Here is a 20724-nt window from a genome sequence, read left to right as displayed (position 1 = left end):
AAGTCAACAACAGGAGTCACTGTGTACTTACTCCTCATGTGGGATCTCTGTCCTTAATGTGTTGTCCAGTGTGAATTAATGCTGTAACTAGTACTCAAACAGTATTTTACACTTTATGTTCTGTGTGGGTGCAAATTGATGAAATCTTTACTTAATATATACTAAATCGATCTTCTGTATATAAAGAGAATTGAAAATGAATCTTGATGTGAATGGAAGGGGAGAGGGAGCAGGAGATGGGAGGGGTGCGGATGGGAGGGAAGTTATGGGGGGAAAAAGCCATTCTAATCCATAAACTGTACTTTGGAAAATTATATTTACTAAATAAAAGTTAAAAAAAAAAAAAGAAGGGGTGGTAAGATACGGCAGTAAGACTCGAGTGGACCGACGGGTGGAGGGGTGGACAATGACAGCGGGGAGAGAAGCAGGGATGTAGGGGAGGACAGAAGAGGGGAGACCCTTGTTCTCCAAAACCCCCAGTGCTTCCCTACTTGGCGGACAGATCGTTCAACGGACAGCCCAAGCCCAGAGGTAGCTGTGCGGAGTCTGCACACACAACAAGCAGCGAAGCTCTGTTCCTCTGTGAGCACAGATCATCTCCAGTTCAGAGAACGTCTCCTGGTGGAGCATACTCCCCCCGGTAGGCTGCACCCTAAAACATCCCACTCTGCGGGAGCAAACAGCTAACCACGCACGGAAACGCATGAGTTAGGGATCCAAGAGAATGATTTTTAGAGTCCAGTGCAAATCTTCCAAACTGAGGATTCCTTGAACAAAGGCCACTTTACCTTGGAGCTGTTCTTTGAGGCGGGGATCCAATGAAGCTCAAGTTCTTCTTGTTGAAATCTAAGGGGAGAAGGAAGAAAGTAACGTGGACATCATTACACAGAAGTTTAAAGGCAAACAAGCCAACAGGAAAACACTCTCCAAACTGCCGGTGAGCATACACTTGAAGACACCAGGCAAGAAGTCAGGATACAAAAATGTCACCTTCGAAGAATCAGATGGTGCCTATCAATCAGACGTAGGCAAGTGCTGGCTTGGTTTTGTTTTTCTCTCCCGGAAAGTGGTGGACACACTCCACAGGGTGAAAAAAAACCTGATGTAGTTCCATGCTATCATCTAAATATGTCATGGCAACAAGGAGAATTCAAAGCCGGGCTGCACTGAATCACATGGCTCTCTACCCTCAGCGGGGAAATAAAAAGAGAAAAATAATAAAGCAGTTTTGTCAAGGTAACCTAAAATAGGGACAGCCCCGTGCCTGATACCCCTGAGGTGTCGTAAAGAACACGGGGTTGGAAAGACGGTTCTTAAGAGCCAGGGACTTCATCCTTTCCCTGAAAATCTAAACCACTGCACATCGAAACGAGCCCTCGCTGCTGTCTGAAGACGAGATACACATGATGTAAAGACAGCTGCTAGCAATTCACCCAGGAGAAACACGCGTCCCCAGTGCGCGGGTTAATCAAAGCCAGGTGCGGACAGAATTCATTACCCATCTAACAGCGAGTCATCGGGTTTGCAGCTTTTGGCACGGGGACCGTGTGTCCATCAAGGAAACCACTTATAGAGATCTCTGCTTCTTTCCTAGGGGACAGGAGCCCGGGGAGGAGGGCACAGAGAGTACCCCGGACACAGACACTCAATTGTCCATCAGAACACATCCTGCGTCCCCGAGTCTGGAAACTCTGGCCCGCAAGCGCCATCCAACAAAGCGAAAGCTCTCAAGCCAATGAAAGCTGCTCAGGCAGTGATACAAGGATCCCGTTATGTATTTAAAGAGACAGCATTCAGCTGGAAGAGGAAAACTCCCGAATCAGAGACTTGCATTGTTGCCATCACTTCCCAACAGAGTTAGCAGGGACGTCTGGATTCAGCGAGCCCATCTCAGCAGTTAAATCACAAGTGTGCATTTTCCTCTGTGCTGGCCGGGAAGCCACTGCAAAAGTGATATTTTGTTCCAAATTATCTCGCACAAAGAGCTGATTAAAAAGAGAGAGAGAGAGAGAGAGAGGGAGAGACCTTCACTCATCACCGCCTACAGGAAATACTGTAGACTGTGCAGCATTTGGTTTAGAAACAACATCTTCACTGGAATGCAACACAGCCAGGATTTCACCCGAAGTTGGGCATTTCCAAATTAATCTGCCGTCTTGTCTATGGAAATAAATGCTTCCCTGGTTTGGCAGGCTCTGGAACTTCCCGCAATAGAAAAACATGCACATTTTCAGGAATCCCAAGATAAGCTCATTTACGACCTCAATTAGATATTTAAAGTGTCCTTTGAGAAAGCGGAAGGAACCAGATCTCCAACACAGTCCTCCGGTTTCTCCATGCATGGCTCTTTCTCGCCCCTTACCTTGCTTCTCAGAGAATTTGAGAGCTCCCAGGCAGCTGGAGATCCCTGGGTTTCTGAGCATGGTCGCACACGGCAGGTTCAGAGACACAGCCAGCGCTACGGCTCAGTCTCAACCAGCAATGGCCTTGGGCCGCGCTCAGCAAAATTGGGTTGAGATTTTTTTTTTTTCCTCAGCGCAGGGCTAGAGCGACCAGGCACTTGTGTCCTTGAGCGTGTGGTGAACACAGAGCAAGAAGCTGCAGGCTAAACCAGCTCACGCCGCATAATCAGATTACAGACAGAAATTAGGCTTGGAGATGTGAAAACAGACTGGGTGCCAGGGCTCGGACTGTGTGTTGTGAGCCCTGCACAGCCACGGCCCAGGCACACGCAGGGCTCTGGCTGAGCAGGGTGCAACTGAACCATGAGCTCAGGAGTCAAAATCACTTTCTTTTTTCCTTAAAAACAAACACACAAAGAGAAAAAATACAAAAACAAAAACAAAAAATAAACCCAAAAACCAGACTCTCACTGTGTGCTTAACGATTCTCGCAGGCTGCTCCAAGTATGGCTTTGGCTGAATTAAGTGAAATATTTTACCTAACAGGGAGCCAGAGACTCATACTTAGGAGTTAAGATTTATAAACAACATATGAGTGAAACCGTGGGAAAAGAAAGGACAGATACGCCTAGAGGTTCAAAAATTTTAATTTGAGACAGAAGTTGTCAAGCCAAGCTTTACCTAGTGGACTGCTCCCTGTTTGTTTTCAATGGCAAAACACAGGGCTGGCGGGCCCAAGCAATGCAACCCCTAGAAAATGTGCCATCCATGGAGAATGACAGCGAAAGGCAGCATTAAAGGGACCAAGCGATGAGCAATCATTCACATGTAGGAATCGGGCCCAGCCACTGATGTCGGGGTGACGTCAGTCTCGCCATTCAGGGGCAGGTGTGTGGTGCAGAGGTTAAAATGGCCCGTGAGACGCCCACATCCTGTCATAGAGGGCCTGGGTGTCAGTCCCCGCTCTGCTTCCAACCCAGCCTCCTGCTCATGCCCACCCTGGGAGGCAGCCGTGATGGCTTAGACAGTTGGGTCCCTGCACCCACGTGGGAGACCCGGATGGGGCTCTGGGCTCCTGGCTTTGGCTTGGTCCAGCCCTGGCCATTTGGGCCATCTGGGGAGTGGATCAGTGATAGAAATCTCTTTCTTTGACTGTCTTTGTCTGCCTTTCAAATGAAATGAACATAAATTAAAAATAAGAAGACCACAATTCACGCCACCCTGAGTGTGTATCCCTCTTTTTTAAAATTTATTTATTTATTTATTTGAAAAGGCAGAGTGAGAGAGAGAGAAAAAGAGAAATCATCCATCCACTGGTTTACTCCCCAAATGGCCTCAACCACCAGCCCTGGGCTGGTGGTTTTATTTGGCATTTTTTCTACATTTCTGATTTCCTTACCTTTATAGAATAATGCATGGAACACGGCAACTAGGGAAGCTGAAAGACTCGGCAAGAGGGCCGGCATCACAGAGTAGCGGGTAAAACCACTGCCTGCACCACTGGCCTCCCATATGAGCACCAATTTGAGTCCACTTCCAATCCAGCTCTCTACTATGGCCTGGGAAAGCAGTAGAATATGGCCCAAGTGCTTGGGACCCTGCACCCATATGGGAGACCCGGAAGAAGCTCCTGGCTCCTGGCTTCAGATAAGTCCAGCTCCAGCCGCTGCAGCCATCTGGGGAGTGAACCAAGGAATGGAAGCTCGATCTCTTTCTCTCTCTCTCTCTCTCTCTCTCTCTCTGCCTTTTGAATAAATAAATACATCTTAAAAATAAACTCAGCAAGAAGCAACATAATGTTGCAAATAACTATGGTGGAAACTTTAGTGTGAGTTAATAGAGTGCTAAAGACAAAAACAGAAAAGTATTGGAACAGGTCGAGGACACAGAAGAAAGAATGGAAATGACTGACTCTGGAAATAAATGAATAAGATAAAATAATATCTGCTGATAAGCCGTCCTTTCTACAGAACAGAGTGGTTTATAACACACAGTGTCCCTGGTTCATCACCGTTCACATTCCTGAAATTATTCTTCTATAGCATCCTCATGAAAATCATCCAGAAAGACTTTAAATGCTTCCTTTGTCATGAAAGCACAAGTCCATTCAGAGTTTTAAAAATGAAATTCCAGGACACATAACAAAGCATTTGGATGTTCTCTGTAAATTGGAAATGCAGTCTTACTAGAATTATTTCCAAACTGATTTAAACACGGCTTAATTGTTGAGAGGAAAAGCACAGGACTCTTTAGGAAGCTATGGATATAAAATTTAATCTACTGTTTAAGTATCTCGTTCACAGGAAACCAAGTAATACTGTGGGAAAAAAAATCTACATCTTACATCAATACATGGAATGTTTTCATTTACTCTTCAATAATTAAAATCAACAGTAATCATTATTGCTTTAGGCTAGCTCATTCTCACAAGGGAGCTACAAAATGGGCAGATAGTTCCTCATATCATTCTATACATTAATATATTTTATGTATCTGCAGAGAAAATTCTGCAAACAATTTTAAATTTATACTTATTTGAAAGACAGGGAAAGAGAGAGAGAGAATCTTCTATCCACCAGCTGACTTCCCAAATGCCTGCAACAGCCAGGGCTGGGCCAGGTTGCTTCCAGGAGCCCAAAGCTCCATGCAGATCTCTCGCTTGGGTGGCAGGGGCCAAAGTCCCCGAGCCATCACCTCCTGCACTACCAGGAAGCTGAAATCAAGGCAGACTGGTAGTTTGAAGCCCAGCTCTCTGATGTGGGATGTAGGTGTTCCGAGAGATGTCGGAACCACGGCACCAGTACTAATCTTTAAATTAAAAAGAAGTCAATCCAAACATTTAAGTTGCCTGTAGACGGCCAGTCACAAAGGCCTTATGGAAGGGGCGTTCATGTGTTCCTGGAGTGGGGAGGAAGGGAGCCAGACTCACAGCGTGGTCACAGCACAAGTCACGGCAGGTCACGGTTCACGGGTGGCTGCTGGAGGGGACCTGGATGACCAAGAACCCATGAATGGGCCACTATCGTCGGGACAACTGAATCACGGCTCCTTCAACCTAAAACCTTGGTCCCAAGGAAAATGTCAAGCTCACACAGCTTATGGTGTGGCCGGGCCATGATGGAAAATCCACCTGCTCTGACCCTCCCCATGACAACGCCTGTGTCCCTGTTCCAGGCGAGGACGAGCCAGCTGCTGTCAACCTTCAGAGATCTCTTGTGATTTCTGGGTCTGGTTTGATCCTTGAGATGTCCTTCAAAACCAGGGCAGACACCACTCAGGAGTCATGGGGGAGCCGAGCCACAAGAGTAAAGGTGGAAGCCAGTGTGTGTGTATGTGTGTGCGCGCGTGCGTGTGCGCAGGGGGGTACCGTGGATAAAAATGAGCCATGGTTACGCTGGGACTCCGCCTTCCCGCCCCAAGGCTCCCACCCAATTGGAGAAGAGCAGGACGCGGAAGTGACCATCAAACCTGGACAAGCAGAGGAAGCAGTGACCATACAGCTCTTCTGGTCACGTTCGCAAGGACATTGCTGTCCACAGACTCAAGGATGTTTACCACGGTTTTGTATACAAACGGATGAATCCAGAGTCTGTCTACACAGGTGGACACAGAAAAAAAGTGAATTACACCAGCAACTCAGTTTGCAGCTCAGCTAGTGACATCAGAATGTTGGATGTCACTTCTCTACTGTAGCTCAGCTAGTGACATCAGAAATGTTGGATGTCACTTCTCTACTGTAGCTCAGCTAGTGACATCAGAAATGTTGGATGTCACTTCTCTACTGTGCCTGATCAGACGCTACATGGGGGACAACACTCCCAACTCTGTTCATGGTTGACCCTCTCTGCTTTCCATAGTATCTAAATAGATAAACACAGTTTACTTCCTACCCAAACAACCAGGCACAAATGAGGACCAAGGCCACAGGTCTTGTGAAACCCCAGGAGAGCACCGCGGGGGTGGCAGGGGTTGTACCCACGGACTTCCCCACGACGCTGACCAGTCTGCTTTCTCAAAAGCACGCGTGGTTTCCTGGCCATTAACTGAGTTGACCCGACAATCCCCCAAGTCCCGTATAAAACTCAATGCAGTGTTATGCAAATTCAACCCTGGATGGCCAGAGAACAAGGAGGCTTGGAGACAAACTCTGCCCGCTGGCGACCAGAACTTGCTCCCAAAGCCCCTTCACAGCCCCATGCTCTCTCCATACCTCTCTGTCCGCCCACCATCCTCCACTCTCTTGGGACTCAAGGACCCTGAAGAATTTGCAGGGTAACGCCAGAGGCAAGCTTGCAGGTGCACGCCTACGGCTCAGAGCAAATGAACTCTACACACTGGTAGATCAGCCAGACGTGCGACCACTGCCTGTTTTAACTCCCTCCTCACTCACAGCCAATCCCACTTCTTTTTTTTAAGATTTACTTATTTTTTTATATATTTGAAAGACACAGTTACAGAGAGGGGGAGATACAGAGAGGTCTTCCATCTGCTGGTTCACTCCCCAGATGCCCACAACAACCAGAGCTGAGCTGATCCGAAGCCAGGAGCCAGGAGCTTCCTTCGGGTCTCTCACGAAGGTGCAGGGGCCCAAGGACTTGGGCCACCTTCTACTGCTTTCCCAGGCCATAGCAGAGAGCTGGATTGGAAGTGGAGCAGCCGGGACTCAAACCGGTGCCCATATGGGATGCCGGCACTGCAGGTGGCGGCTCTACCTGCTATGCCACAGCGCCGGCCCCCCACCGAAATGATTTTTAAAGAATTCTGCTACACACTACTAAAGGTGACAGCTGGACTGAAATTCCAGAGTTAAGGACATCTTTTTATAGCCTAGTAAAGAAGAATTTTGTACTCTAGAAACAGCTATAAATGGTATTCTCATTTTCCTTGGTGGATTTATTTATGCGTGTGGACGCTTGGCCTGAGGCACAGCAGCCCGACACGAGGTAACCACACCAGTGGGAACACCGCCTCGTCCCTCCACTCCCCTTTTCTCAGATGTCCCAGAGCGTGTCTTTGAGTCTAATCCTCCTCCCATGTGCAACACAAATGTGGTGTGAACTTGGGGGACGTCGTCATATTTGGGACACGTCTGTAAATGAGATTTCGCGTTAGCTCATCCCACAAGGGTAATTTAAAACAGGCCGCCTATGTCCAGATGAAAAGGCCAAAGGGCTCGGCCCTCCGAAACATTACACTCTGCGCTATTTCTCTATCAGATGAGTTGCGAGAAAACCGAGTCAAGCCTTCCGTCCTGGAGGATTTGTTCCGTGAGCACAGGCCTACTGCGGTCCCCTACAAGACTCTGCATGTCTAAGATTCACGCTCAAAGGAGTCGTGCTGACGTCTCTGACGGCTGCGTTTCTGGCTCATCGTGAGTCTACACTAAGGATTCTCAGGGACAAAGATCCAGGAGCCCCAAAGACAGGACGGCCAAGTCATAACCTCGGGAGGAAGAAAGCGCAAAGGGTTGGCCCGTGTTTCAGGGGACACAGACCATGGGCTCGTCTTCAGCCTTGCAAAGCAATGGCATGGGGCTGGCCTCACGCTGTAGCAGGCATCCCATCTGAGCACTGGTTCGAGTCCCGGCTGCTCCACTTCGGAGCCAGCTCCCTGCTAATGTGCCTGAGAAAGCAGCGGAGGATGGCCCAAGTGCTTGAGCCCCTGCAGCCATGTAGGAGATCCGGATGGAGTTCCTGGCTCCTGGCTTCAGCTGGGCCACAGCCATCGCGGCCATCTAAAGAATGAACCAGCAAATGGGAGATACCTCTCTCTCTCTCTCTCTCTCTCTCTCTCTCTCTCTCTCTCTCTCTCACTCTGCCTTTCAGATAAATAGAATCCTTTTCTTTTTTTCAAAAAAGCTACAGTGTGGTGTAGCTGCTACGACCTGGATGCACAGAAGGACATCATGCCAAGTGAATTAAGCCAGGACAAGAAAGGACAAGTCCTGTAGGATTCTGGGATTGGAGGTACCCACAGTGCTCAGACTCAGAGACTGAAGGCAGAGCGGGGCGTTGCCAGGGCTGGGGGTGGGGGTGGGGGAATGGGAGCTGTGTAACGGGTGCAGCGTTTTGGTGTGGGAAGCTGGAAGAGTGGAACCTGGTGATGGCCCCATCACAACGTGAAAGCATTTAGCGCCACTGAACTGCGCACTCAGACGGCTTGGCCAGGTGCGACCTATGGCGAGTGCATTGCACTGCCAAGTGTGTTGTGACGGTGCAGGCGAGCAGGCAGGGGGCCCCACAGCAACACCTGCACCCCTTCCCGCGAGGTTCAGGGGACACCCAGCACTCTGCCGACGCTGCAGGCAGCAACTCTCCAAGGGTTCTCCCTCAACGGCCGCGGTGCATGTCTGCAAACCGTGGTGTCCACGTCCACGGCAGCTGTCTCCTGCAGAGCGGAAGCCCCGCCCCCCCTCCCCCCCACCGAGCAGAGGCAGGGGCTGACACCGTTACAACCATCCAGGGAGGCAGGACGCCATCGCGGCCAATTCCAGGCGTCCCCTGCTCACCTTCTGATAGCTTTCCCATGGACAGACAGCAGGGAAACTTCTCCAGACAGAAGTTTTGTATGAGCCTATGAGTCCAGACGGCAGACAAATGCGTAAGAGCATTGGTGACGGCCGTAGGCTGTTCTAGAACTACCCGTGAAGAACCCGGAGCTCAGAGCTCTGAACCCAATAATTCCCGTCGAAGATCTCAGGCCTATACCTGTTTGGCTCCCAGCCTTCCTAGCTCCTGCTGTGTATACAGTCGGCCCTCTGTCTTTGTAGATGGGACATGCTGGCAGCTTTACAACGGCTGTGTGTGCACTGAACGTGAAACTTGCTTTCCGAGGTACCGTTCCCGAAGCTACACAGGACAACAGCTACTGTCGTGGCACTGGCATCGTATCAGCTACTGGAGGTCACGTGCAGATGACTCCAGGCCCAGAGGAGGCTATGTGAAGACCACGATCTTTTACAGAGGGGTCCAGAGCACCTGCAGGCTTCGCTATCACAGGGGAGGGGAGGGTCCTGGAACTGGAACCAAGGGTCAGCTCTGTGGGCTCCACCTCCTGCACCTGCCCCCTTGTTCTTGCACAGGGTTTGCTGAGCAACCAGCAGAGGTCAGGCGAAGGTGGTCAGTGAGGCGGGGGTGTTCCTGCCCTCCTGAGTTCAAGTCCGCGCAAGGAAATCACAAGGAAACGAGGCACCTGCTTCCGCACCAGGCTGCTGCGGTCTGTTTCCTCGCTGGGATCCACCTCCGCTATTCCCTACTTCTTCCTTTGCTCCCAGCAAGCTCAGGTATTTGTCTCCTAGCACTGCAGGGCTTCTCCCCACATACAGTGAGGCGCTCCCCTGGAGCCCGAGACGACCCTGTGGGGTTTCCACGTGGCTTTCCTTCCTCTTCCTGAGAACGCTCACCCACACAAGACAAGCATGGGAACTGGACATGGCCCAGTAGATGCGTCTGTAGACAAGTGGGAATTAGCATAGTGCTTTTCCCATTCAGACTTGTTTGGGATGGCATGTGTATCATGGCTGCATTACAGCTGTTGGCTTATTGCAGGAATTAAGGAATAATTAAACACAACTGATGGAAGCAGGACATCTATTTGAGGCAAGGATTAAGTGTTTTTCCTTCCCTTAAAAAGACAAAGAAGAATGAACGATTCCCCCACCAAGAGTGGTTATTTCTCAAGACCGAATAGTCTGTTGTCACTCACGCCATATACATTTATTTCAGAAGTGAAGCGGAAGATTCAACTGTCTTCCTGCTGATTTCCGACTGACTTGCTCAAGAGACACCAGAGATAGAAGCCACAGCCTCGGCATCTGCAATGCAAGTTTCCTGGGTTCTAACTCAGGCACTCAGAAGTTCTACCAAGGAACTCATGTCCTGGTGACGCCTAAAGGAACTGTCCCCGCTACTGTCCCTTCTTCTTTTTGTCTTTAAAATGTCAAGTGTAACCGTCTCCTCCCCTGGCCCGATGAGCTCTGCCTGGAGCCTCCGATGTCCCCTCAGAGCTTAGCACCAAGCTAACAAGTCCTCCGCCCTGCAGGTCAAGGAACAAGCAACTCAACGTCACAGCCCCCGGCTTCTGGGTCGAGTCAACCCCGCAACCAGCAGCTTTTCCATTCACTCGCTCCCCGAACAGGAAGAAGCAGGTGAAAGGCAGTGAAAGAAGCCAGCAAGGATGCAGCTCCATGGTCAAAACAGGCCCCAGGCTGCAGCCCCTGCGATGTCGCCTCCCAGCTGCGGGCCAGGGCACCCGCAAGGGCTTTGCCTGGCGCCAGCAGTCGGCACCGTCCCTGTTCTCATGGAACACGCTGGGAGCCGTGCTCCTGCAGACTTCCGGAGCGAGAGGGAAGCTGAAGTCTGGCCCTGGGGTGGGTGGGCGGCTGGAACCACCCAAGGTCAGAAATACGGCACTCGTGAGCCAGAAGCCGCAGGGACAGAAGCCACGGGCTCAAGAGGCCAGTGTGCATGTCGCCGGCCCGGCACAGGTGCGGGCCCCTCCTGCACTGCACCAAGTGTCGGAAAACACTGGGAAGGGGACAGACGGGTCCAGCTGGAACGGATCAGGCAGGTGGCCGGCTCCCCTGGGCACCCAGCTGCAGCTACGTTTTAAACCACCAACACGCATTCTACCTCTTTACTGAAACGCACAGACATGGAGAGCCGACGAGAGTACTGCTAACGCACACCCTGGAGCCAGCAGGCGATGGCTCCGGTGGCTGGGGCCCTGGGCTCCTGGCAATGAGGGAGCCCCTCGTGAAAACCCCCAGCAGGAAGGAAGTCACTAGCGATGGGAAAGCCCCCAGCCAGCAGCACCCTGCCCGAGATACGCAGATCCCAGAGTATCATCATTGTGGCAGCAGCTCGCCCACTGCTCCCTTGCAGAGTATTTTAATAAAACCTAACTTTGTCACGCCTCCCTGTGTCCTTCGCTGGTGAACTCCTTCACCATCCACGACGTCACCCCTTCAGGAGACCCGGATGCAGTGCTAGGCTCCCAACTCTGGCCTGGCCCAACCCCGGCTGTTTCGAGCATTCGGGGGGCAGGAGTGAAACGGCGGATGGAGCATCTCTCTTTGTGTCTGTCTCTTTGTCTCTCTGCCTTTGAAATCAGTTTTTAGGAGCTCAAGAACATTTCCCCGTGGAGTCCACAGGGAGCACAAGGAATCCTGGGGCATGGGCGTGACTGCACGGGCTCCAGCAGCGTCTGCCCAGCCGCGGGAGGAGACGCACAGCCTGGTCCTTGGAGAGTCACAGCCCCTACAAGCCTTCTGATTTCCAACCACGTGCAGAAGCGTGTGCCCAGGAGAACGCCTATTTCTGCCATCACAGACCCTGGAGTTAATTGAGCCCAGCAGGTCACCTCGCACAGCCCTGCCGGCCTGCCCCCAGGGGCCAGTTCTGCACCTGCCTAAATCAGGCAACCAACCGGCAAGGTGACTGGCTGGCTGGTGGGTCACCCACTGTTCCCCCTGCAAGCCTTAGCCTTGCAGCAAAGCCAGGGCCGACTTTTGGCAGGCAAAGGGCTGCCCTTGGCCAAAAGCACTAGACAATCCATTGATGAAATGATAATGGACACTTGTGCGCGGGGCCAGCCCCACTGCAGCCACAGGATTCAAAACAGCTTCGCTTCAGCAGTGGCCTGGGGCACAGGAGGCTGGCTGTGCAGGGGACACTCCTTCTCCAGCACCATCCGAGAACTCCCAAAAAGCCTACTGTATTTAGCAAGCATCCGGCTCACTCGGGCTGCTCGATGTCCAAACAGCACTGTGCTGTGTGTTCTGATGCTCAAAAGGAGGCCACGGTCAGGTGTGATGACCGACGGGCAGCATTCTGGGTAAGCAAGGCAGGGGCCGCGCCAGCGGAGTCGACACGTCTGTATCTTCAGCGACGGTGGAAGGGGTGTTGGGCGAGGTAAGCCCGCATAGGAGCACACACGGTCGTTCTGCTGAGGTTGGAGGTCCCTAACTCTCCTGTTCCCCAAAGAAAGAGAAGAGCCCCCTGGTGACAAGCTGCAGCAGCTTCAGCACCCCACACGCCTCCCCCAGCATGCAGCCAGATGTCTCTCTGTCCCTTCTAGAACCCCAGGGGCTCAGCAGGTGTGTCCCGAAAGCGCTCTGCACACCTGCACTGTTTGTTTCCAAGTGGCCAGGTGATGCTGAACTAACTGATTTTTAAAGGAAAGCTCGGTTCCTCCACTTTGCTCTGTCGCCCCCTAGTGGCAGACACAAATCATAGCACTGTCCAGAGTCAAGTTTCATAAAAACTGAAGACAGAAGGGATTAAAAAAAATTTGTTTTAATTGTATTATATAAAGAGGACAGATTTCATGTACTTCATAGGCACAATTCTAAGAAAATAACCATACTTCCCTCCACCCCTAATCTGCCTGCCTTACCTTTTTTTTAAAGATTTTTCCAAAAAACATGGTTTTAATCCACTTCCTCATCACAGGCTTAATGTACCACTAACCACAAAATTCAACAAGTGAAACGCAGGAAGACCACAGTTCACAGGCGTCCAGACAAGGGCTGAGAAACAACCATGACGTCTGGAGTGCAAGCAGCCGTGACACGCCCGAGATGCACGTGAAGTGAACTGCTACCAGATTATCTTGCTCATTTACTTCATAAGCACTTATCGGGCAAGGGGGGCTCTGGGCCCGGAGATACCAGAGCCTGCATCCCAACTCCCTCAGCCACCTGGACTCCATGTGTTGGTTAAAAAAAAAACACACGTAACATGTAGGTATCACAGAATGTCCTGCGTGGCCACCAGCATTCCGTTGGGATGTGTGTGCAATGATGGATGGGGAATGCCAAGTCCTCAGGGAACGCCTGTGGCTCTGTGCTGCTGGCTCCTTCCTCCAACTCCTGCCCACCACCTGTCACCTGTGCCTCTTCCACCTGCCACAGCCCCGCCCAGGCAGGCCCACAGCCTCTGCCTCCTGCCCTCAATAACCAACCACCGGGTACATGACTGTGGGCCCTGCAACCCAGACACAAGGGGCTCAAATGCAAGGGCTTCTTGTTGCTCCTTTTTAAAATTTTATTTCTTTATTTGAAAGGGAATGAGATAGAGAGAGAGAGACCGACAGACGGACAGAAATGTCCCTCCTGCTGGCTCATTCCCCAGATGCCTGTGATAGCTGATAGCTGGGGCTGGGCCAAGCTGCAGGGAGAAGCTGAGGGCTCCATCTCCTTCTCCAACGAGGGTGGCGAGGCCCCGGCGACAGGAGCCGTCCCCTGCAGCCTCGCGCCGTCCCCTGCTGCCTCTCGGGGTGTGCACCAGCAGGAAGCTGGGGTCAGGAGCGGGCTGAGACTGGAACCCAGGCACTCCGCTCTGGGTGCTCCAAGCAACGTCTTACCCACTGTGCCTGCTGCCCTCTAAGGTTTTGTCACACCAAACGCTGTCTTTTGCTAAGTTCAGCAATCGTGTCTATTATAAATTAATTATTGATAGTTATAAAAATAAAACAACCTCATAAAAAAGGAATAGGTCTACATATAAACATGGATGCAATGGTGTACTGTGGTCAAAAAATTTTGCATAAAAACATGACAGCTGTGTGGACACTGTACTCAGAATCTCACATCCAATCATACAACTGGCATACCACTCAAAAATGCAGGATGCTTGATTTAGTTTTTTTTTTTTTTTTTTTTTAAGATTTACTCCTCTCTTTGAAAGGCAGAGGGAGAGGGGGAGGGGAAGAGGAGGGGAGGGAGGGATCGAGAGAGAGAGCTCTTCCATCTTCTGGTTTATTCCCCAAATGGCCACAACAGTCAGGGCTGGACCAGGCTGGAGCCAGGAGCCAGGAACCAGGGCTGGTCTCCCACATGGGTGCAGGGGCCCAAGGACCTGGGTCATCTCCTGCTCTTTTCCCAGGCCCACTAGCAGGGAGCCGGATGGGAAGTGGAATGCCCAGGCCACGAACCAATGCCCATATGGGATGTCGGCGCCCCAGGTGGCAGCTTAACCCACCCCCACCACAATGCCAGCCCAGGGACGCTGGACTGCCCTCCTCTTCACTCTGTGTTTGTTTTGACCTGTGAATTGGCGGTATCATAACGGTGTTCTAAACACATATGTTCTTAGAGCACTGTAGGGAGGATGGGATACTCCGGACAGGAAGCCCACCGCGGGGGGAGGGGAGGCCCAGGGTGCTGGGTGACTTATTGCTCTAAAACTGGCCGCTTTGGGAAGTGTTCAAGGCCAAGTGTTCAAGGCCAATGCAAAGCCACCTGCAGGGGATGCTGGGTCAGTACTTGGGCCCCTGCCACTCCCAGGGGAGACCCAGATGGGTTTCCCAGCTCCTGGCTTCCTCCCAGCCCAGCCTTGGCTGTTGTGGGCATTTGGAAAGTGAGCAAGCAGAGAGAAGATCTCTGTCTTATATATTTTATATTATTATATATATTTTAGGTGATGGAATACTACTCAGCCATAAAAAAGAATGAAATCCTGTCTTTTGCAACATAATGGATGCAACTGGAGACAATTAGGCTTAGTGAAATAAGCCAGACCCAAAATGACAGATACCACCAGTTCTCTCTGGTCTGTGGTAGCTAATATCCAGAGTATAAAAAAATTGAATGTCTACGAGTGAAGTTCACATTTTGGAATTTGATGATTTTTTTATATCCTTGTCTGAATTTCTGCTAAACCGTGGGCTCTTTACTTAGTGGAGTGTAACGGCTTTAACCATAAAATAGAGAAGAGGGAGGGAGGGAAGGAGCATTGCATTCTTAGTGTTATGAACTACCTGAAATCTGTTCTCTTCATATTAATTAAAAGTATAAATAAAAATATGGGGCTTCCACAGGACATAAATAAATAAATATAGAACAAAACCCTAACGCTACAGGTGTTGGGAGACAAGGAGACCGCCAAGGGTTAACAGGTGCGCTCTGTGCTGTCAGGTGGGTGTGGGCCGGGGCAGGGCCTGTCTGGTCTCCCAGGGTTGCACAGACCCCCGGGGTGTCAGCGATCTGAACCATAAACCCCAGGGTGCACCTGGCTGCACCCACCTCTCCCTCTGCCGCCTTTGCTTTTAGGGCAGATTCCAGGCGCTCAGGGACTGTATGACCCCAGGTTCCCAAAGCCAGCAGCCACACCCCTGGGTCAGGGGCCCCTTACTCAGTGCCTCCGTGTCATCTGAGAGTCGGTGGGGGAAACCTCATAGATGTTTCCAGAACAGCTGTGGTCCAGCCTGGGCCCCAGCAGTGATGCACAGGCCGGTGCTGCCTGGGGGAAGGGTGAGGTGAGAGAGACCGAGGCCAGCTTCCCGTCACACACTCCTGGTTCCGGGTGAACGTGGGCTCGGACACACAGCAAGCCCACCACGGCTAACAAAAACCACGCTCCCCACGGGCTCTCAGCGGCAGCGCCGGCTTTTTATTTTCATTATTATTATTTTTTTAAATGGATGTGAGGGTGTGGGTAATTCTTTCAAGCCAATATGTCATTCTGTTTAGCTGTAGAAATATTTGATCGTGCTGATGTGGCCAAGAAAACAAAGTTTTCTAAAGCAGGAATGCTTTGTCTCTGCAGGAACCAGCCCGGACAAGTCAGGGATGACAGAGACAGATGGTGGGTGTCAGAGTAGCAAGAGTCCTCTGCCCCACGGCCAAGACAACCCTGACCTTGACCCTGACCTTGACACTGACTCACAGAATAACAGCTGTGTGTCTGTTTTTTTTTTTTTTTTTCCCAGAACATCTGGAACAACTTCTAAATCACGAGAATTTTCTTTCTTTTTTTTTTTTTTTAGTGCTTCCTCTTCAATTTACATTTTTTTGTAGCTTTCCAGGGAGAAGCAAAAATAAAAACTGACTCCCCATAGATTTAGGTGGCCCACGAGGAATGACGTGAGGGGCAGTTTAAGTGACAGATCTTCTCCAAATGCGTAAGAAAGCAACGACAAAGGAGCGCCCTCTTGTGTTTGCTCTGCTGGTCTTTTTCACGGTACACAGGAAAGGCAGAGACAGAGAGGTCTTCCGGCTGCTGGTTCACCCCTCCAACGCCTGCAAAAGCCAGGGCTGGGCCAGGCTGCAGCCAGGAGCCAGGAGCCAGGAGCTCCACCCAGAGTGTGCGTTAGCAGGAAGCTGGATTGGAAGCAGAGGCGGGGGGGCTCCAATCTGGGCTGCGGGCACCCGAAGCAGCAACTTGACCGTGGTGCCACAGGCCGGACTCGGGACTGCTAGGGGAGGAACTAGAAACAGGCATGAGGCCACTGCATGCTTGCCTACCATGAACAAACAGAGGAAACACACCACATGGCGACAGAGGCTGTCTATGCTGTAGACAAGATTATAACAAGCATCGCCGAAGGAACTGGGGCTCCCAGTCTCAACTGGGGCTCCTAGTTATGTACGACACCGACTGGAAACCGGAGGAGGGGGGGTCAATGTATTAGGGACCCTGGGGTAGGAGTAAGCGGGATTGGCAGGTGAGTGAGCTCTACTGCCGTTCACTGTCTGACTGTCTGGAGCAGCCTGCACCTGCCCAGGTGTCGGCCCTGCCCCGGCCTGGGATCAGAGTCACCCCGTGGGACACAGACCCAGGAGTCGTACAGCTCCCAGGTGACCCAGCGTGCAGCCCGGGTGCGAACCTGCGCATCAGATGCAGCAGGAACGCGGGCCGGCTCAGGTGCTGTCGGCAGCAGCCAATCCGGTGAGAACTCACTTCCCCTTTCGACACCGGCATCTCCTACCTCGTGATGGATGCATTTCAACAGATATTAGTGGGGATAAGCAAACATATTTAAAATATTTTATTTATGTTCATTTCATTTGAAAGGCAGAGAGAGAGAGAGAGAGAGAGGTTGATCTTCCATTCACTGGTTTCCTCCCCAGATTCCTGTAACAGCTGGGCCTGGGCCAGCCTGAAGCCAGGAGTCCAGAGCTCAATCCAGGTGTCCCATGGGGGTGGCAGGGACCCAGCTGCCATCTCCACTGCCATCTCCACTGCCTCCCAGGGCGCACATTAGCAAGAAGCTGGAATCAGGAGCAACACTGAGACCTGAACCCAGCCATTCCGACACGGAATATGGGTTTCCAAGCAACGTCTTAACCGCTGTGTTAGACGCCCAACCCAGCAATCAAAAAAGAAAATTTCTTATATCAGTCCCAAGACATGAAAAGTTCGGTGAAAAAAAAAAAAAGTACAAAAATTAAGGAGTGGAATTATGATAAAGACATTAGCAAACAAATCCGAGTGAACCAGGAGGCAATGGGAAAACATCCCAAACAGACGCCTCCCACGGGCCCCTCCTGGAGGATCACGCCCATTTCTAACCTCTCAGATGTCAGCAGCTGACTTCTGCACACCAGCTGCAATGCCCCCAAACACGCACAGCCTGCGTGCCTGCCGCCTCCTTTCCCATATGGGCGCCGGTTCGAGTCCTGGCTGCTCCACTTCCCATCCAGTGGTGCTATCTGTGGCGAGGATGTTTCTAAGCCATGATGAGGGGGAACAATGCGCCATTGCATAGTGCATGTTCCCTGCCGGCAAAAGCGATCCTGAGCTGAGCTACACGCACGCAGTCCCTCACCCAGCCCCCAGAGGGGGCTGCGGCCCCGGCTGCAGACCCGGTTGGTGCTCAAGGTTCTTGCCAGGGACTCCTGGTGCTCCTGTGGCTTCCGGCTCTGCCTTGGGGACAGGCGGCTGAGACACAGCACAGAGGAAGAGCCTGGGGGTGCCAACGACAGAGGTGGGTTCAAGGCCCAGCTCCGGCGCCTTCCAGCTATGTGGCTCGGAGGCCACGCACCCCTCCCACAAGGACGATGTTAGGACTGTTCCCAGGGCTGGTGGCACTGGCAGCTGTGAGCAGGCACTGGTGCAGCGTGGGGACTTGGGCTGCTCTGCCCTGGTTCCGACTCCTTTGCTCGGACACCTGTCTTGTTTAGCTCTGCACGTGCCTCTACTTGGCCATCGTCCACTTTGCTGAGGCCTTCACTCTTGTGAGTCTTCTCTTTGAGCCATTAAAAATCACGACAGGGACCGGTGCTGGGGCACAGTGGGTAAAGCCACCGCCTGCGGTGCCGGCATCCCGTAGAGGTGCCGGTTTGAGTCCCGGCTGCTCCACTTCTGATCCAGCTCTCTGCTATGGCCTGGGAAAGCAGTGGAAGATGGCCCAAGTCCTTGGGCCCCTGCACCCAAGTGGGAGACCTGGAAGAAGCTCTTCGCTTTTGATTGGCCTGGGTCTGGCCATTGTGTCCATTTGGGGAGTGAACCAGCAGATGGAAGACCTCTCTCCCTCTCTCTCTCTTTCTCGCTCTCTCTCTGCCTCTCTGTAGTTCTGCCCTTCAAATAAATAAATAAATCCTTAAAAATAAATAAATAAATAAATAAATCGGGGGGGGGGGAGAAATAGACCAATCAACTGATATTAAAAAAAAAAAACTATCACATCACAATCAAAGGACTAATCTGGTCTCATTTGTTGTAGCTTCTATTAAACAAATTTCAAGACATTTGCCATCTTGCTTCAAAACCGTTCTACGTCACTCTAATTCTCCAACCCATTTCCTGAAATTCACCGGTGGGTGATTCAGCGTAAATTTAGCACCAGTTCGCAAAGCTAAGAACAGGGCACGGACTTACGTGGCAGAGTAGCTGGCAGTGCCAACGCCAGTGCCTTCTGTGTTTAATTGCTCCTTTTGTTCAAATCTAAAATGGGCTCGGCCTCGCCTGGCACCTGCTGTATAAAGACGGAACCGTCTCAAACACCAGCACTTCTCGTCGTTCCTTGGGGAGCAGTCGGAAGGAACCAGCTGCGCCACAACACACATTTTCTCCATGGAGCTCGGCGGGGGGGACATCGGACAGGCTGTCAGCTCTGCACCTGCACCCTTTCAGAGCACACAGCGTGTGCCCGTGCACACGTGAGTGTCCGCCCATTAATTTCTTCACTGCACAAACCTCTATTGATGTCTGCTAACTACCAGCATCAGAACAGTAACTGTGCAAGTCCCAAACGTCTGACATCAAATCTAACTGAAGCACAAAGATTGTTTTCCAAATCCTGTTGAGACTGGTTTGAAGAGAAAGGGGGAGGAGGGGTTGGGGAAAGGTTGATGGACAGACATGAAGTAAGAAGTTCTAGGCTCCTGTTGCATGGTTTGGTGACTATTGATAATGCTAACATATTGTAGATATCTCTATTAAAAACAGAAGATGGGTTTGGGTGCTCGCACTATAGAGATGTTGAAGTTGGAAGAGAGCAATGAATCTACTCTGATTGGACATTACATAAGGCATGCATGTAATGAAACACCACACAGGACCCCATAAGTATATTTTTATGTGTCTGTTAAAATTTTTAGAAGAAAATAGAGGGACTGGATTAAGATGGCGGAACAAGGAGGGAGCATACTGCTCTAGTCTAGAAGAAGATAGTTTAAAAAAGAGTGGAAGGAGTACAGTCCCAGGGAAGAGTTAGGAGGAAACTCTACATAAATTGGAGGAACACAGTGGACCTGCGTGGAGGGTGAGAACAAGCACAATTCAGGACCCCAGCAGGCCAGGGCCTCTGCACCAGCACTGGAGAGCAAGGTGAGACCAGGCTACAACAGCCCAAGCCACTGGCAATAAAGCTGCAGGAAGAGCCTAGAGGGAACCTGGCTTGAAGCCCCGTGGGGGATAGTGTACTCACAAACTAAAGGAGAAAAAACAAGGGGGGGGGGGCGCAGCAGTGTGGTGCAGCAGGTTAATGCCCTGGCCTGAAGCACCGGCATCCCACATGGGCGCCAGTTCTAGTCCCAGCTGCTCCACTTCCCATCCACCTCTCTGCTATGGCCTGAGAAAGAAGTAGAAGATGGCCCAAGTGCTTGGGTCCCTGCACCCGTGTGGGAGACCCAGAAGAAGCTCCTGGTTCCTGGCTTCAGATTGGCACAGCTCCGGCCATTGTGGCCATCTGGGGAGTAAACCAGTGGATGGAGGACCTCTCTTTCTCTCTCTCTCTCTCTCTCTCTCTCTGCCTCTCCTCTCTCTGTGTAACTCTGACTTTCAAATAAATAAATAAATCTTTAAAATGGGAAAACAAAGGGGGGGGCACATTTTCTCTCTCCCCCTGCAACTGTGTCCTGTAACAAGCTGATGGAGAAGAGGTGCCATTTTGGACATACATAACAGCTGTGCCAGTTCGTGTCTGCACCCAGCAATCAGTCAAGTGGAGACTCCTGAGTCTGGCGGGGAGAATAGATGGGGCTAGGTGCTCATGCCTGTAGGAGGCTTGTGTGCTGGGACAGTGGAAACACAGAGGCTGTGAGGGAGGACTCAGGGTGTGGCTAGGACATTGGGCAGTCACTGTAGGAGGCTCCACA

General features: G+C 51.3%; 1 protein-coding gene across 4 annotated transcripts in view; it reads right to left on the bottom strand.

Annotated features, from left to right (window-relative positions):
- The window catches only part of SVIL (supervillin), a 198475-nt gene that overhangs the window by 85754 nt on the left and 91997 nt on the right, over window positions 1-20724 (bottom strand). For all 4 annotated transcript variants that reach the window (XM_062211118.1, XM_062211119.1, XM_062211120.1 and 1 more), the window contains one exon: window positions 789-846. The gene's annotated coding sequence lies outside the window, so the exon portion shown is untranslated. The remainder of the gene's footprint in view (window positions 1-788; window positions 847-20724) is intronic.

Source organism: Lepus europaeus, chromosome 14, assembly GCF_033115175.1.
Source record: "Lepus europaeus isolate LE1 chromosome 14, mLepTim1.pri, whole genome shotgun sequence".
NCBI classification, from domain to species: Eukaryota; Metazoa; Chordata; class Mammalia; order Lagomorpha; family Leporidae; genus Lepus; species Lepus europaeus.
Note: the sequence above shows the minus strand (reverse complement) of the source record. Positions and strands in the feature narration are given on the sequence as shown.